This window comes from Archocentrus centrarchus, chromosome 12 (genome assembly GCF_007364275.1).
Source record: "Archocentrus centrarchus isolate MPI-CPG fArcCen1 chromosome 12, fArcCen1, whole genome shotgun sequence".
In the NCBI taxonomy this organism is placed as follows: domain Eukaryota; kingdom Metazoa; phylum Chordata; class Actinopteri; order Cichliformes; family Cichlidae; genus Archocentrus; species Archocentrus centrarchus.
In genome coordinates this window covers 10,849,747-10,865,344 of record NC_044357.1, presented here as the reverse complement: position 1 = coordinate 10,865,344, position 15,598 = coordinate 10,849,747, and the positions used below count along the sequence as shown (strand labels likewise).

General features: G+C 40.1%; 2 long non-coding RNA genes across 2 annotated transcripts; both read left to right on the top strand.

The window, feature by feature from the left end:
* The first annotated feature begins 5,541 nt into the window (after nucleotides 1-5,541).
* LOC115789381 (uncharacterized) lies at nucleotides 5,542-7,619 on the top strand. The gene is made up of 6 exons (XR_004020692.1): nucleotides 5,542-5,581; nucleotides 5,777-5,836; nucleotides 5,954-6,275; nucleotides 6,666-6,851; nucleotides 7,208-7,282; nucleotides 7,382-7,619. It is a non-coding gene; the product is annotated as an uncharacterized LOC115789381 (long non-coding RNA).
* A 3,889-nt stretch (nucleotides 7,620-11,508) lies between these two features.
* Nucleotides 11,509-14,520, top strand: LOC115789382 (uncharacterized). The gene is made up of 3 exons (XR_004020693.1): nucleotides 11,509-12,336; nucleotides 12,646-12,699; nucleotides 14,307-14,520. It is a non-coding gene; the product is annotated as an uncharacterized LOC115789382 (long non-coding RNA).
* Nucleotides 14,521-15,598: the final 1,078 nt, after the last annotated feature.

The window sequence follows — 15,598 nt, the reverse complement described above, 5'->3', positions numbered from 1 at the left end:
AATCTAGTGAGAGGAGGCTAAGCCTTTCACACTTCTAGGTCACTGCCTTTTCTAGTGAATCCCATCAATACGTGCCATTTTCCAACCAGTTAGCCTCACTATAATAAACCTTGACATAATACCACAGGGAGGCAGATGTTAGTGGTTTCTTGAACTTTTCTTGGTTTGTTATTTATTTATTTATTCTTTGGTTCTCCTTCAGATATTTGCTGGGTCAAGCGAAACAGTTGTGATGACCAGCTGATTCACTGGAAATGCTTTTAGCGTCTCCGGCACAAGGCTTTACTGTTCTCAGCATGTAGATGAGACAAAGAAAGCTTTCAGTAATTCTGTCTACTTAATCCAAAAACAAAAAACTTTAATGTCTCCAAGTGATGGGTTTCCAGGAGGACGGCTTAGTGTAAATGATCAGCCCACCAAAGCATTATTGTTCACTGGAAAACTTTAAGGTGATTTTATCCAGAGAGTGAGCGTCATTACGACTATTTTGACTGGAAGACTCTAATGCACTGCCACTTTGTTTGACTTCTCCATTGCACAAAGGAAGACGCTGCACCTTGTGAGTAGAAGATGCAACAATCACTACCACCGTCTTTGCGTAGACCAGGAGCTGAAACCAACACATACTTGTGCACTGTAAAACCTAACAGTATATCTTAATAAAAGAAGTTCATTTAACTTAATCTGCTAAAAATGTTGAAGCCACTCATTCCCATGAATTAAACATAATCAAAAAATGAATTGTTGAAGTTCTAACTCAGTTGTTTTGAGTGCACTTAAATTTGTTGAGTATTTTAAGTATTGGTAATATATTTCCAGTTAGCTTCACTGACTCTTTTTCTTGGAGTTGACCTTATATCACTACAAAAAATGTGAACACCACTTCATCTTTCAATTGTTGTTTCTATTCTATTATGTTAAAGTTCTAACCAGCTTGTTGAGAGTGTGTTCCTGTTTGTTTCAGTCAGCTAAAATTAAGCAAAGTGGTAGATTTTAAAAGTGCACAGTGCGGGAGAAACTCTCTGCTTCACCACTCCTGCCTGCTCACTGTCGTTCATTTAAAGAGAGAATGGCCATGCAAATGTTAACCTGTGGATATGAGGTAGGCTGAGCTGGACGTGGCACTTTCAGGCATTGAACGTGTCAATCAGACCTCTAATAAACAAGTTTACTGCCAGACTTTGACAAACCTGACTGTTTTATCATCATTTGTCACTTGTTCTGACAGGTACACATCATGTGGAGAGGTAAAGTGTGTATTCTCTTTAGTTTCATTCACAGGATTTCCACCTGCTATCCTGCATCACCTGTTGGAAGGTGTGGTTCCTGTGGAATTGGCACATTGAAAAGTCAGATCCTGTGTCCATGATATTTATAAAAAGATTTGTGAATAATCTGTATGGGGAAAGATGGTTTTTGTGTGTCACGCGTGTATTTCATTTGAATAAACACATTGTTTAATGTTTGATTTCAGTTTGTTTGGCTTAAATCTGAAACTGATTCTAATGTGAGTCCTCTGTGTGCTATTTTTCTTCTGAAAAATAATAATTACAGAATAATAAGTGGAGATGAGTAAACATTCTCTTGAGAACCACAAAATGTTTGAAAATTGAAATGTAATGCAGCTGTGAGTGTTCAGCATTTAACAAATTCAATGTTTAAGTTGGGTGTCTTATTGTGTTGATACAACTTAAAAGGTTTCAGGCAATCAGTTTCCTCAGATGAACTGAGTAACCTCTGCACAGTTTAAAGTTGTCACAGCTACAATCTAATAATTTGCTTTTGTGGAATAAAACAGTAAATTGAACTCAAGTGGTAATATTTGTATGAAAAAGATACATTTTAGTTAGTCTTACTTAGTTTGAATAATTTCTATGAACTTATTTATAAAAGGTTCAGAAAAATGCTGCATATGAGTATGGAATCGGTACTATTAGCTTTATTCATCCAAGCTGATTTAACATAAAATATATGAGTTACTTTTACTCATAATGAGTAATTTTTCATGCTTTAGATGTTTGAGTTAATGAACTTAATGATTCAAGGCAATCGGTTTCCTCAAATAATTTGAGTTGAACTAACTCATCAGGTTTTACAGTGTGCTGTAAAAGCCCAACTGGGGTCAAGGGTTGGAAATGACAATAACAATGAACTTTTTGTGTAGCACATCAGTTTCATGCTTTACATTGGAACTATGTTAAACTGTATTGTCCCTATTAAAAATACTCGTACAAGTCATTCTAGAAGAGCTGATGAAAGGGCTGGTTGTTTGCTTCTTTTGCCTCTGGTCAAACATCCAATTACTGTCAAAGCAGTCTGTCACCTCCTAAGGTGTGAAAAAGATGAGTATCCTGTATAATACACTTTAATGAAATAGCCTGTACTTCAGATTCTATGTTCCTGGGGTTTTAGAGATAAACTGCGGTCTATAGAATTAAATTCAAGATGATCTGCATGGAAAATGTCTCCATAAATTGGTCTGAATGAGTCATGCATAAAGTGTCCTAAACATGAGGATTATATGGATTTTTTAAAAATGCAGTGTTGTAGGTATTGCTTATTTCCTCCAATAGACCAATGCATTTGTCAAGGAAAGTATTGCAGCTCTTTTTTTTTTTTTTAAAGCCTGTCATGTCTGGCAGTTTTCGCAATCGGAATATGATCTGAATGCTCTGGTGTACCAAACATATTTGCTTTTCCAAGAATAGCTCTATAAGTTTTCCAATAGGCTACTCTTGTTAATGTTTGTATTTTAATTTAATTTTATTTATTTACACCAGGCCTGACAGGTAGAAAGGAAAGGGTAGGAAAAAAGAGTGAGAAAGACAAGAGAGAAGAGAAAAAAAAAAGAAAAAAAAAACAAAGGGGAGAAAAGAATAATCAAAGAATGACATACACACATACATACATACACACATACACATATCTATACACATGCACATACATATACACACACACACACACACACACAATCCTGCTGTTGCTTGAAAATAATGTGTGTATGTGCCTCTGTCATGGAACGTACTCACCAATGGGGGCAAGAAACTGCAACCACACCCCTCGTGATCCAGAGGCGAACAGGGAAGGACCCAGGGGACACGGCCTATCCACGGCCCACTAGGACCTCAGAAGACGGGAGGCCACACATCCCGATTGCAACTGCGCACACACCCCAGAGTTGGAAGGAGGGAGACCCCAGACAGACCCCCCCACGGTCAAACAGCAAGAGTCCAGAGAGCCAGAGGCAATGAGCAGCCATGCACGAGCCGAGAATGCGGCCCCAAGGCCCCAGGCGCCTGAGAACCGCCCGACACCCAGCAGAGCCCCCCTCACGCCACAGAGGCCCGAGCTACCCCCAGGCCACATTCGCCAAGGGAGTGGGCCAAGACCCACGCCAAGACATCCGACCATGAACCCCAGGACCCACAGGCACCCGACACCCCACGGGCACCCGACACCCCAGGGGCAGCAGTGGCAACCAGCGGGAAGCTGCAGGAAGTGGTAGGGAGTGATAGGGAAGGGTGACTCCCACCCTCCGGCTTGCTCAGCAAGCCAAAGACCCAGGCCCTGCTGACCTCACACACACACACACACACACACACACACACGCACACACACACACACACACACACACACACACACACACACACACACGTCATATACTCATACTCACACATATGACCGTCACACATTCATGTGCACACACACACAGAACTCACATGGACACCAAGTGTGGGCGAGCAGGTACCAGCACAGAGCCAGCGGCACCCCAGGGAAGCAGCCAACCCGGCCCCAAACCACTAGCCAATCCCTACCCCAGGCAGGGTGCATGAAACTGTGGTGTAGAAGACCCGCCCTCCCACTCAACGTGTTTGGAGTGATATGTTGGGTGTATGTGAGTGTATGTAATGGGAAGAATATGTATGGCTGTGGGAAAGCTACAATGCTATTAAAATTGGAGGGACAGATGTAATGAGCACTGAGCAACAGCGCCCATCCACACCACCCCCCAAGGCCCTCAATGGCTAAGATGTAAATAAAATTGAGGAGCAGGCAGCAGTGAACAGAAGTGGGGCCACCTCAGCAGCTCCACACACTAACCACTGTGTGACACACCTGCCCCCCAAGGCCCTATGTGTACTATGACATGTTGTGAGCTGAATGATGTAATTAAAAAGGCGGAGTGGGACATCGCGCAACATAGCGAGCAGAGCCAAAAAAATGGCCCTACTCACTGCAGCACGAGCCCCCCTCACCCAAGACCCTACCTGTGTGTGATGTAATGTTTGACTGAGTGGGAGGACGGGAAAAGCCAGGATATGTATGACCGAGAGGTAGAGAACTACCCCCGGAAGAGAGCCAGCAAACTACTGGCTCACTAAACACCCCAGTTCCCTACACCCAACCACAGTGCAGGGAAGGCAGGCCCAGGGCCTGAAGTGGCCACGCCCCCCAGGGCACCACCGTGCCCAAGGCCGGCACCCACAGTCCACACCACAGACAAGCACAACACAAAAACACCCCCTCCGCCACACACACACACACACACACACACACATACAAAAGACAACAAATATCACACACATATACACACACACACACACACATACCATTACAGCTCATTTTTTTTAACAGTTGCATTGGCGATTTCTGGCACCAGCAGTGAGCGTACAGCAGACTTAAAAAAAACTTTAAAAAATTCAAACTTAATTACTTACAAAGATTGAACTATTAAACTAAACTAATAAAACTAAAACAGAAAACAGGACTGCTGGTAACACTCAGTTCAACTAATAATTGTTAAACAAAACTGCAAAAGCAACTGAGGTATAATGCTGGTGCTGATGGAGATGAGGCAGAGTGAGACACAACCCCAGTGCTCGACCTTCTCTTGCCTTATATGTGTGCAGGTGAGCCTTCTGCACTCAGTCAGCACTGGGGATGAATCAGAGAGAAGAGAGTAGGTTATAAATGATGACGAAATACAGTAGCTGGTAGATGTGCTGGTGCACTAAGACACATAACATGTGGGACCTCATCATCTAGCCTTTAACAGGTCACATGGAAATTTCAGAGGTCTTGTCTGCCTTGAGGTAGCAATAAATTGTCTACTCCTCAATATGGAGCAATAACTAGAAGGACATGTAAAGATTGCAAAGTGTGTAAAGTAATATCCATATGAAAGAGACTTATAAGTAAGCCAGGGCCATATATGGTGCAGCCCTATCTGGTGTGTCTTAAAATGAAGAAGTATGAGGAGCATAAACCCCTGCAGACTGTAATGGAAAATTTGTTTCTGAACTCGAATAACCTCTGTGTACTTTTTCTCTGTAATTGTAATTTTCTAGCACAAAGACCGTGTGTGTGAAGATGGGAAAAACAACTTGACTGTAGGCAGTGTCCAAGGCCATGGCGCACTTGTTATCATGCAGGTGCTACTTGGTGGTGGGAATCTGAACTCCCCATGGATAGTGGAACAAGATTGTATCAACACAATAGTATAAAGGAACGTGTGTTACTTCTGTGCTTTGTTCAATGCTGGTGCGAAGGCTGTTCGTGCTGTATTGATCCCTTTGCAAAGGTTAATTCTTTACTTTCAATAAATCATCGAAAAATCAGTTTGGTTTCAGAGCTCAACTTATTTTTCCACCACACAGACCAGTAGAATTTTGGTTGCATTTAAATTATGCTAGCAGGTCTGAAGGGCTAGGAGATATAACTCTTTACATTTCATCACTTTTTGTCTCTTAACCTTGATTATGTTTCCCTCTTGCAGATGTCAGCTTCAGTCGAACCACAGCTGTGGCCAAAAAGCCGTGCACAAACCAGATCAAAGGTGAGGTCTTCCCCTCCAAAGGGAGCGTTCCCTTGCTTACTTTGGTGAAGTTATTGCATAGCAATTCAACCCCGTTGCTCATTCATTTGCTCAAATGCATTTGTTTTACACCTACAGGTCTGCAGCGCGTGAAAGCCTTATGTCGGATTCTGATGGTCAACAGTGAGATTGAGGCTCTCTCACAGACGTACTACAAGATGGCCTACGAGCATAAAGCCTTCCTCAAAGTGAGCCTTCAGAAGAAAGATATTCTCACTGGTTGCTGCGTGCTTGTAAGCTGCAGGCTGCTCAACTGGCCCACTACCATAGGAACCATCAGCTGTCTACTGGATGCCGACCCAATGATGGTGGGAGCAGTTTATCAAGAAATGGTGAAGAACCTCAGCATCGAGGCCCCGATCGTCAACGTCACCGATGTAATAGAAGCTCACTGTCACGAGTAAGTGAAGATCTTTGAGCTCTGCAGTTCTCAGTCCTTAAATACTAAGTAGAAAGTTCAAAATGACTCATTTCTTGCAGTTGTAGAATAGCAGGAGATGAATATCTTCCAACTGCAGCCTATTTAAACTTCCCCATGCATTCTTATTTTCCTCAGTATATGAATGTTGCATTTAAAAGCTAATTTACTGGTAGACCTTAAATAAATTATCCTTGATTAATTTAGATGTAGCTACTGTATTAGCTTTTATTTAAAAACTACCATGTTTAGTATACAGGAATGTTTCATTTTGTTTTTGTTTTTTGGTTGCTTTTGATATGATATAAAATAAAAAGCAGATTTTTCTGAGTTTAACATCCTTTTTTCTCTTGGCCTGACCTGATTCTTAAGGAGGTGTTTGTGTCTGCATCAAACTTTAAAACCTGTTTCATTGGAGGCAAGTGGAGCAGTGTGAACACAAGGATGTGACCGGTGATGAGGAAATCTCTGACAGTGAAATCAACTCATACATTCGCACTCCTCGGGAGGCTCGAGACTTTGCTCTAATGCAGCAGATGTTGCCTTTATCTGACAGTGGTAAATCATAACCGAGTAACTGCTTAAGGGGTGGGGTTGAATATTTAAGTTTATCTGCAGTTTATTTTTTATGACTGTTTTACTCAGGATGCAGATATTTTCATTATATATGACTGAGAACTGATTTATGTAGTGTTGTACAGTCCATGTAACAGACTGTATCTTTTGTGTTGCTGCTTATACTTGGTTCACTTTCAAAATCTTCACTCAGCACTTGAAAATGTAGCATAAGAAATTTAATTTGTGCAAATATTTTCTTTTAATAGAAAAGGGAATAAAGTGCCTGATGGACAGGATACACCATGTTCATAGTGTGCGATGGCATTTCATGATTTTATGATCTTTTCTTTTTACAGTACAGCTCTCATCACTTAAAGGTACAATAATACACTAATGGACAACATTTGGAAGAGTTTTCTTCTGTGCATCATGTATGAAGTGTCTCATATACTAATTATTTATGGACAGAAATCTGACCCAACATCAAAACCACAAAGTTCAATTTATTATTTTTTTTTTTTTCCTAACAGACCTCTTTTGTGACAACACCATAAACTGTAAGTACAACTCTTCTGGATATATGAGCCCTGTGGAGTATAATGAGCCCTTTTTTTTGCTGAAGTCATGCTGACATATCCTAGCACATTCAGGGTCGTGGTACTTGACAGGTAAACAGGTTTTTTGTGAAGGAAGACACCTGAAACACTTTAATTAAAAAAGTAAAGCATTTAATATATTAAAGGATCAGGAAAAATACACACATGGCCATGCGGGAACCCATGCACTCTCTCTCACTCTGAGCCCGTGTTCCTGTCTAACCAAAAATTTTTTATACACGTTATCTAAGCATAAACAATCTCTGGGCGCTATGAGTTGACCTTCGTCATTCAGTCTTGTTCTGGCTGGTGTTTTCATGACCCAGATTCCTCTCAGTCATAGGCACATCTTCTTCCTGATGTTCTAATTTAATCAATACAGAGAAATCTTGTCCAGATTAATGACATAACATGGTGACGTTGGTGATGCTTTAATTGTACGTTCTGTGGCCGGACCTCGAGATAAGGTGCACTGAAAGAGAGAAGTTAGTCTACTACTTTCTGATCTGTTGCTCTCTGTCTAATGTATAATTTAATTGTGTATTATTTGGTTGATCCACTGTTTATTAATTAATTTACTGGAGTTTACCTTTAAACAATTGCCCTTTATTCACTGAGTAAAAAATAATCCCTAAAAATCCCTCTTTGTTGCATGAACTAGAAATACTTTTTAATACAATACAGCCATCCCTTAAGATTACAGCTAACCTGAGCATTTCCTATTCTGAGAAATCATAATGTCTGCTGTGGAAAAAGCCTATTGTGCCAAGCCTTCATTGTGCTGTATGAACATGCAATTTTAGTTTCACTTCACCCAAAAACGTTTGTTTAAATTTGAAATATCTCACTGAATATTACTGTGATCGAATACAATCCAGCTTAAAATTCAAAATTCACCATAATCATAATGAAAACAAGCTATTTTGGAGAGCCAGATTCACATAAGCACCAAACTCAAGAGCTGAAAAATGAAGCAGACACAGAAGTGCCCAAAACTGCAGTAACTCTTGTAGCCACTTGAAGCTGGTGTATAAGTGAGTCAGTCCTCACAGGTCCTGTGTTTAGATCTCCAATTTTACACCATTACATACTGGGATTAAAGTAGGAAAGAACGATCAAAACAGCAATCTGGCACCTTCTGTTAAGGATCAATTAAATTAGATAGTTGATTAAATACACAATAATATAAAGCAAAACCCTCTACACCTCCCCTTTTCCTTCTTATCACTGTCATGCATTCATGCACACAGATGTCAGAGCTGAAGATGCAAAAATTCTGCGTGAAGCCATCTAACTAGTGCTGCAAAATGGGAGCGAGATAAAAGAAATGACTTCGTTTTAAGTGGCAGGTGATTTTCAGTTTGGATCACAATCTGTCTGCAAGATAAAAGTATGTATTAACTGCTAGCTGCTATTTTCCAATGAGAAAAAAGTTAATATGTCATAAGATGGAGACAGATGTGATAGAAGACAGAAGAGAGGACAGGAGAGGAAGGTGAGATTATTTTCAAATGTAAGGACTCCTCAGCCAGTGGCATTCACTCAAAAAAGGAAATGTCACCATTGTTCACTATAAAACATAGTATTATGTTTTGATTATTCAAAGACCATGAGTTATTTGCATCAACTTAAGTTAGTTGTATTGTTTGACAGTAAAAAAGTCCTATGTCAGGTTTACTTGGCTATGTTAAGTTTTCCCAACTCAACTCTGTAGAGTAAAACTTATGTAGTGTCTGGCCAAAGAGCTCAAGACAGAACACGAATTTCATAAAATAAAGCTCTTTATTTGAACAACTCACTCTTAAAACAACCATAAAAACCCATAAAAGACAGCCTGTGATTGAGTGCACTAACGACTGCAATGGTCTAGTTTCCTGTATTAACAGAAACACAAAAACATCAATCACAAAAGAATCCCCAAAATAATTACACAACAAAATAAAATGTACACAATACTAACCCAAGGTGCACTGCTTCGAGGCCTACCCACAAATGCACCCCTGAAAATAATCTTCAAATCTACAAGAAACAAAAGAAGCAGTTTTCAAAATTCAACAAAAAGAAACATAAAATAAATAAACAGGAAAAAATAACCAAAAAGAAATACCATAAACAGTCACCAAAACACATGGTCCACATCCCTTCAGGCCTGCAAAGTCATCTGACCTTTTGTTGCACCAACCAGCCTGGGAACATGGCCAAACCAAATAAACATTACAATAATTAACACTTACAAAAACAGGATACACCTGACCAGGGTTATAATAGTTTTGGATTTTACATTATAGTTTAGTTTCAGTTAGTTTTTACTTTTTTCTCTAATTCAGTTAGTTTTAATTAGTTTTCAGAGTGGTTTTTCTCATTTTATTAGTTTTTATTTTTGGTTTCATGCTTAGTTTTAGTTAGTTTCAGTATTAGTTTTAGTATTTTCATACCTAATCAGGTGCAAGATTCAAGGTGCAAAAGTGACTATTGTGTAATGAAAACTTGACAAAAGATACTGTTTAAAGAAATATATTCAACAACCAACTGTTCACAAGACATGCTAAATGTGTGTAATATTAAGGACACACATGAACATCAACAGGGAGAAACAAAGAAAAACATGAACTCCCAAACTCAATAAATTCTACAATAAACTCCACAATAAACTTCAGCACCAGTGCAGTAGATTAACAACAGCTACATGTGGTGTTTGACAAAAACAAACTCTTTGAAGGAGTCAAAGCTCAAATCCAGCTGCATCCTGATGTTCTCACCACCTGATGCTGCTTCTGTTTTGGAGCTAGCTTAGTTAGATGCTCGCTAATTAAACTTGCAGGGTCTTTGCGGCCTATGTACATAACCTACGGAAGTTGCCGACCTCATGTCCACATTTATGCTTGTGTAGCTGGATTGTGTGTTAATTACCTTGTGGTCGTGTGCAGGTGTTTGTACCAGGGTTATAATAGTTTTGGATTTTACATTATAGTTTAGTTTTAGTTAGTTTTTACTTTTTTTTCTCTAATTCAGTTAGTTTTAATTAGTTTTCAGAGTGGTTTTGCTCGTTTTTATTAGTTTTTATTTTTGGTTTTATGCTTAGTTTTAGTTAGTTTCAGTATTAGTTTTAGTATTTTCATACTTAATCAGGTACGCTTTAAAGATACCCTTTAAAGAAATCTATTCAGCAACCAACTGTTCACAGACAGCAGAACTACATGCTAAATGTGTGTAATATTAAGGACACACATGAACATCAACAGGGAGAAACTGCTAACAATATGAACTCCAAAACTCGATAAATTCTACAATAAACTCCCAATAAAGTTCAGCCTCAGTGCAGCAGATTAACAACAGCTACATGTGGTGTTTGACAAAACAAACTCCTTGAAGGAGTCAAAGCTCAAATCCAGCTGCATCCTGATGTTCTCTCCACCTGATGCTGCTTCTGTTTTGGAGCTAGCTTGGTTAGATGCTCGCTGATTAGACTTGCAGGGTCTTTGCGGCCTATGTAGCCTACGGAAGTGTCCGACCTCATGTCCGCATTTATGCATGTATAGCTGGATTGCGTGTGTTAATTACCTTGTGGTTGTGTGCTGGGGTTTTTTTGGTCCTCGCTCTTTGTGCTCAGTTTTTAGGGTGCAAACATATTTGTCCCCATTTTTTCACTTTCTTCATTTCTTCACGTCCATTCCCATAGTTTCAGCAGCTCCCTCCAGGAATTTGCTGACATTTGTGAGTCCTTATATTGATGCTTTGATTATTAGTCCTGATTGTTATTATCTGACTGATAAAGTAGCCGGAAACGCACAAGGACTAAACACAACGTTGTGGGCTGCGTTGACCCGACGAGTAGTCACGTTTCTCTGGAGGTGCAGGCCAGGTTGCCTTGTAGGATGAGAGCGGTTTCCGTAGCTGCCTTGTGTGCGCTTCTCAGGTCTACTTTGATGTTGGTGTTTTTTTTCCTGACTAAGAAGTGTTCCGTACATCATCCACAACATCATCCACAACAAGACACTCGCTGCTATCTGTGCTATCATAGTAAAAAAAAAAAAAAAAAAAAACACCACATGGGACTCTCTGAGGAGCAGCGCGGTGTGCGCACGCACGCACATGCGCACCCAGTAATGAAAATTACTAACTACAAAAAACACTTTATTCTACATCAATCCTTAAAAACAACTTAAAAACACTGCCTACCTGCAACGTCTCATGAGCCCACACCCTGTCACGGCAAATCCTGCAGGACATCGAGTGTGGCCATATGGCGTCGAACCCCACGCCCAAACAATCCCACTTCAATCTTTTGCGCTCCTAAAAGTTGTGTGGCCCTGTTATAAAAATATACACCACACGTCGGTACACACAAGACTGTTTCAAACAATTTAAAAACAATTCTCCGACTTACCACGATCGCACACCCGGAGCATGTAATGCCAAACAACCACCTGGCTGTCCACTGGAAACTGGCACCTCCCAACAACACCGCCAGCTTCCCTTTTATTGAGGCTTAAGCCAGGGAAAATGCAACGCCTTGTGGTACCACCTGTTACATATGTGTGTGTGTTCTGGTGGAATTTCAGGAAGAGAACAACAAAAAAAAAGCACGCTATTATAAAGGAGCCTGCAGGGAGGCAGCCAGATACACTGGCGCCCTGGTTGCCATTTCCACAGTAGGGCTGGCTGCTCTGTGAGTGTACACACACACACACACGGAGACACACACACAAATAAGTTTCCTGGTTTTTTTGGGTTTTTTTCTTGTGCTTATATCTATCTTTTATTTCTGATTTTTTTCAGTGCCATCAAAAAGAGAAACATTTTTATCCTGGGACCCATAATCCCACAATTGTTCATACTAACAGCACAAATAGACTACGGATATGGCACCATGGCTGAGAGGATTAACAGTAAGGCTACACACCCATGAGATCATAATTTTAATCACAATTATTTAAAATTTAAAAATAGTGTGCACATGATAAATCCTTATCAAAGATTCATTATCGATTGCTTCATTGTTTTGGTTTTAGATGATTTTACTTAGCAAAAATTGAAAACTCAACAGAACCTGGTCTCACTGTTTTAAGTTCACAGAAAACTCCCATTATTTCAGGGCTTTAGTGTTGTTGCAATTATTGGCACTGCAGCAGGGCTTGTTGGACCGTTGATCTTGGCTAACTAATTGTAACCCATTACATTTTTCATTTTGTCTTCAGGGCAGGCAGAAACTGTCCAGAAGGAGGAAAAAAAAAAAAACACCCCAAAATAAGGTACAGCACTGTAAAGGTTTGTTTTCTTTTGTTGTGTTTTGGGTAGTTCGTAACCGCCAAATTGACAAAGCATGTGAATGCTGCACAAAGCTTTATATTGTGCTTCACATCCAATATAGGGTTTGTTACAGTAAAAGTTCGCAAATGGCGGCACCTTTGTTCCTGCAGCTTCAGGGATGGAAATCAGAGCAGGTCTCCACCGCTGTGTTTGCAGCTGTGCTCTTTGCTGATAAACTGGAAACACCGCGCAGTCTATGCAGCGTTTTTCCGCATATGAAGCGCAAAAAATCACATCAGGATTTTTACCTGAAGAATAAGCAGATTTTCATCAGCTTGAAATATTATCATTTTTCCTGATGTCATTTTTGAAGAAAAATATGATTTTATATTTTAATGTGAGAGGGCAGCATGGTGGCGCAGTGGTAAGCACTGCTGCCTCACAGAACAACATCTGGAAGGTCTGGATTTGAGTCCACCTTGGCCCAGGCCTCACCCTCTTACTGTGTGGAGTTTGCATGTTCTCCCTGGGTTTCCTCCAGGTAGTCCGGTTTCCTCCCACATTCCAAAGACATGTGCTTACTGGGGTTAGCTTAATTGGTATCTGCGTGTTCTTTTACTGATGAAACACAATGAATGTAGGCAGGGGCGCAGCCCTATACTTTCTGAGGTGTTTGCGGACAGATTTTTAGCCCCCCCCCCCCCCCCCCTCCAAAAAAAAAAAAAAAACCTGACGCATGCACACACAACACACCCTCTCAGGGTTCACTGTGCCCTTGGCAAAAAGTAGTATACTTAAAGTTTATTTTATTAAGTATGCTTCAGTATAAGTATAGCAAGTATACTACAGACCATGTACTTTAAGTATTGTACTGTTTTACAGGAAGGAGCAGTGCCACCTCATAACCCCAATCTCCCTTTTGTCTCCTGAAAAATAGAAGATGATTATGGTTGTAGAGATGATCAAAATCAGCTGCTGCATTTCTGGTTATTGTTTTTGCCTGAAACGCCACCTGCTGTTCAGACGCAGGAAGCTTAACATTCCCTAAAGCACTTTAAAATCATACTCGAGTGCCATCATTTGTGTATTGTGTATAATACATGATCTGAATGTATAAAATCTTAAAAATAGATACATGTCAAACTTGCAAGACACTGTAACAGCTCCAGGAAACGTGTTTCAAGAATAATATTTCAGCTGAATTCAGTTCAGTTTTTCTAGGACATTAGTTTCTGCTTTAGTTGCTTCATTAGGGCCGAGCACGAATCGTGCTGGAACCTGTTCATCCCAATGAGTTTTTGGATATTTTGGGTTTAATTGGGTTTGAATCTTCAGCCAAAAGGAACATGGAGACCCTAAGGAAATGTCACTGACATGTTGAGCCCATTAAAAACTACATTATTAATGATGGATGTTTTATTTTCATTTAATTGGGTCTTTAATTCTAGTGAGAAAATTTAATTACTTCAAAAAGAAGCAACCTTTTACAGCCAAGCAAATCTTGATCCTCATTTTTAAATAAATAAATAAGGTGATAAGATGATGTACCTTGGATTAACAGTAGTACTTATGTCTCACCTGCATCTTTATCTTTTCTTTGTCTAAGCAGTAACACCATGAACAAGCAGGCAGGATGGTGGAGCCTCCAAAGTTCCGTTTCAAGGACAGCATCCAGCTGATTTTGATTTCATTGCTTTGTTGATGCTCAAATTACGACAGAGTATTAAGGCCACATTGAAAAAAAAAATAAAAATGCATTTCGAGAATAAAGTCGAAATTTCGAGAATAAAGTCGCAATTTCGAGAAAAAAGTCAAAATACTATTTCGAGAATAAAGTCAAAATTTCGAGAATAAAGTCGTAATTTCGAGAATAAAGTCGTAATTTCGAGAATAAAGTCAAAATACTATTTCGAGAATAAAGTCGAAATTTCGAGAATAAAGTCGTTTCAAGTCAAACAACTGCCACGCGACGTCTGCTATACCCTCTCCAGAATGCCTTGCGTGGATGAGTTAGTGAAACTATTTCAAAATCGGTTTTAGTAATAAGGAAATTCTTTCTCTTTTAGCGCATAAACACGATGTAGTTATAAGTATAAGGACGTTGAAGAGATGGTGCAGAAATCTATGTCTAGTCAGAAGGAAAAATCACACAGATTTGGAAGGTGTGGAGCTCAGGCGGGCGCGCCGTCTGAGACGCAGGCATTACCGTAATAAAGGCCCAAATGCTCTGTGGCACATGGATTCGTACGATAAACTGAACGAATCCATGAACTGAACGACGATGCCAATGCCATTTTATCGTACGATAAAATGGCATTGGCATCAATGGCTGCATTGATGGTTTTAGTCGCTATGTTGTGTGGATGGAAGCCTACAGAACAAACAACGACCCAAAGGTGATTGCTGATTACTTCATCACATCCATTGCGCGCTTGGGAGGATGTCCCGAGCTGACAGGGGGACAGAAAATGGACATGTTGAAACCATGCTTGTCTTTTTGCGAAGGAACCACACTGACAGTTTTGCAAGAGACCGAAGTTTCGTCTATGGGCGCAGCACCGCAAACCAGCGTATTGAGTTTTGGTGGGGAATCTTGAGAAAACAAAGTGCACAGTTTTGGATCAATCTTTTACAAACTCTCCAAGATGATGGGCATTTCTCCGGTGATTTTTTGGATAAAAGCTTAATTCAGTTCTGCTTCCTAAACCTTGTTCAGGTACGTTTCCGAGCTCATTACCCTTGCTTTCGTTATCCACTTCTTCCATCATAAAGTCAGCATTGTTTTAATTAGAGCATATGTGGAATATTAATATTTGGTATTGGAGCGCATAATTCTCAAAAAATTCGCACACCTGACTATTTTTATTAGGACTATGCGCGCAACAGCAGCAACAGAAAAAT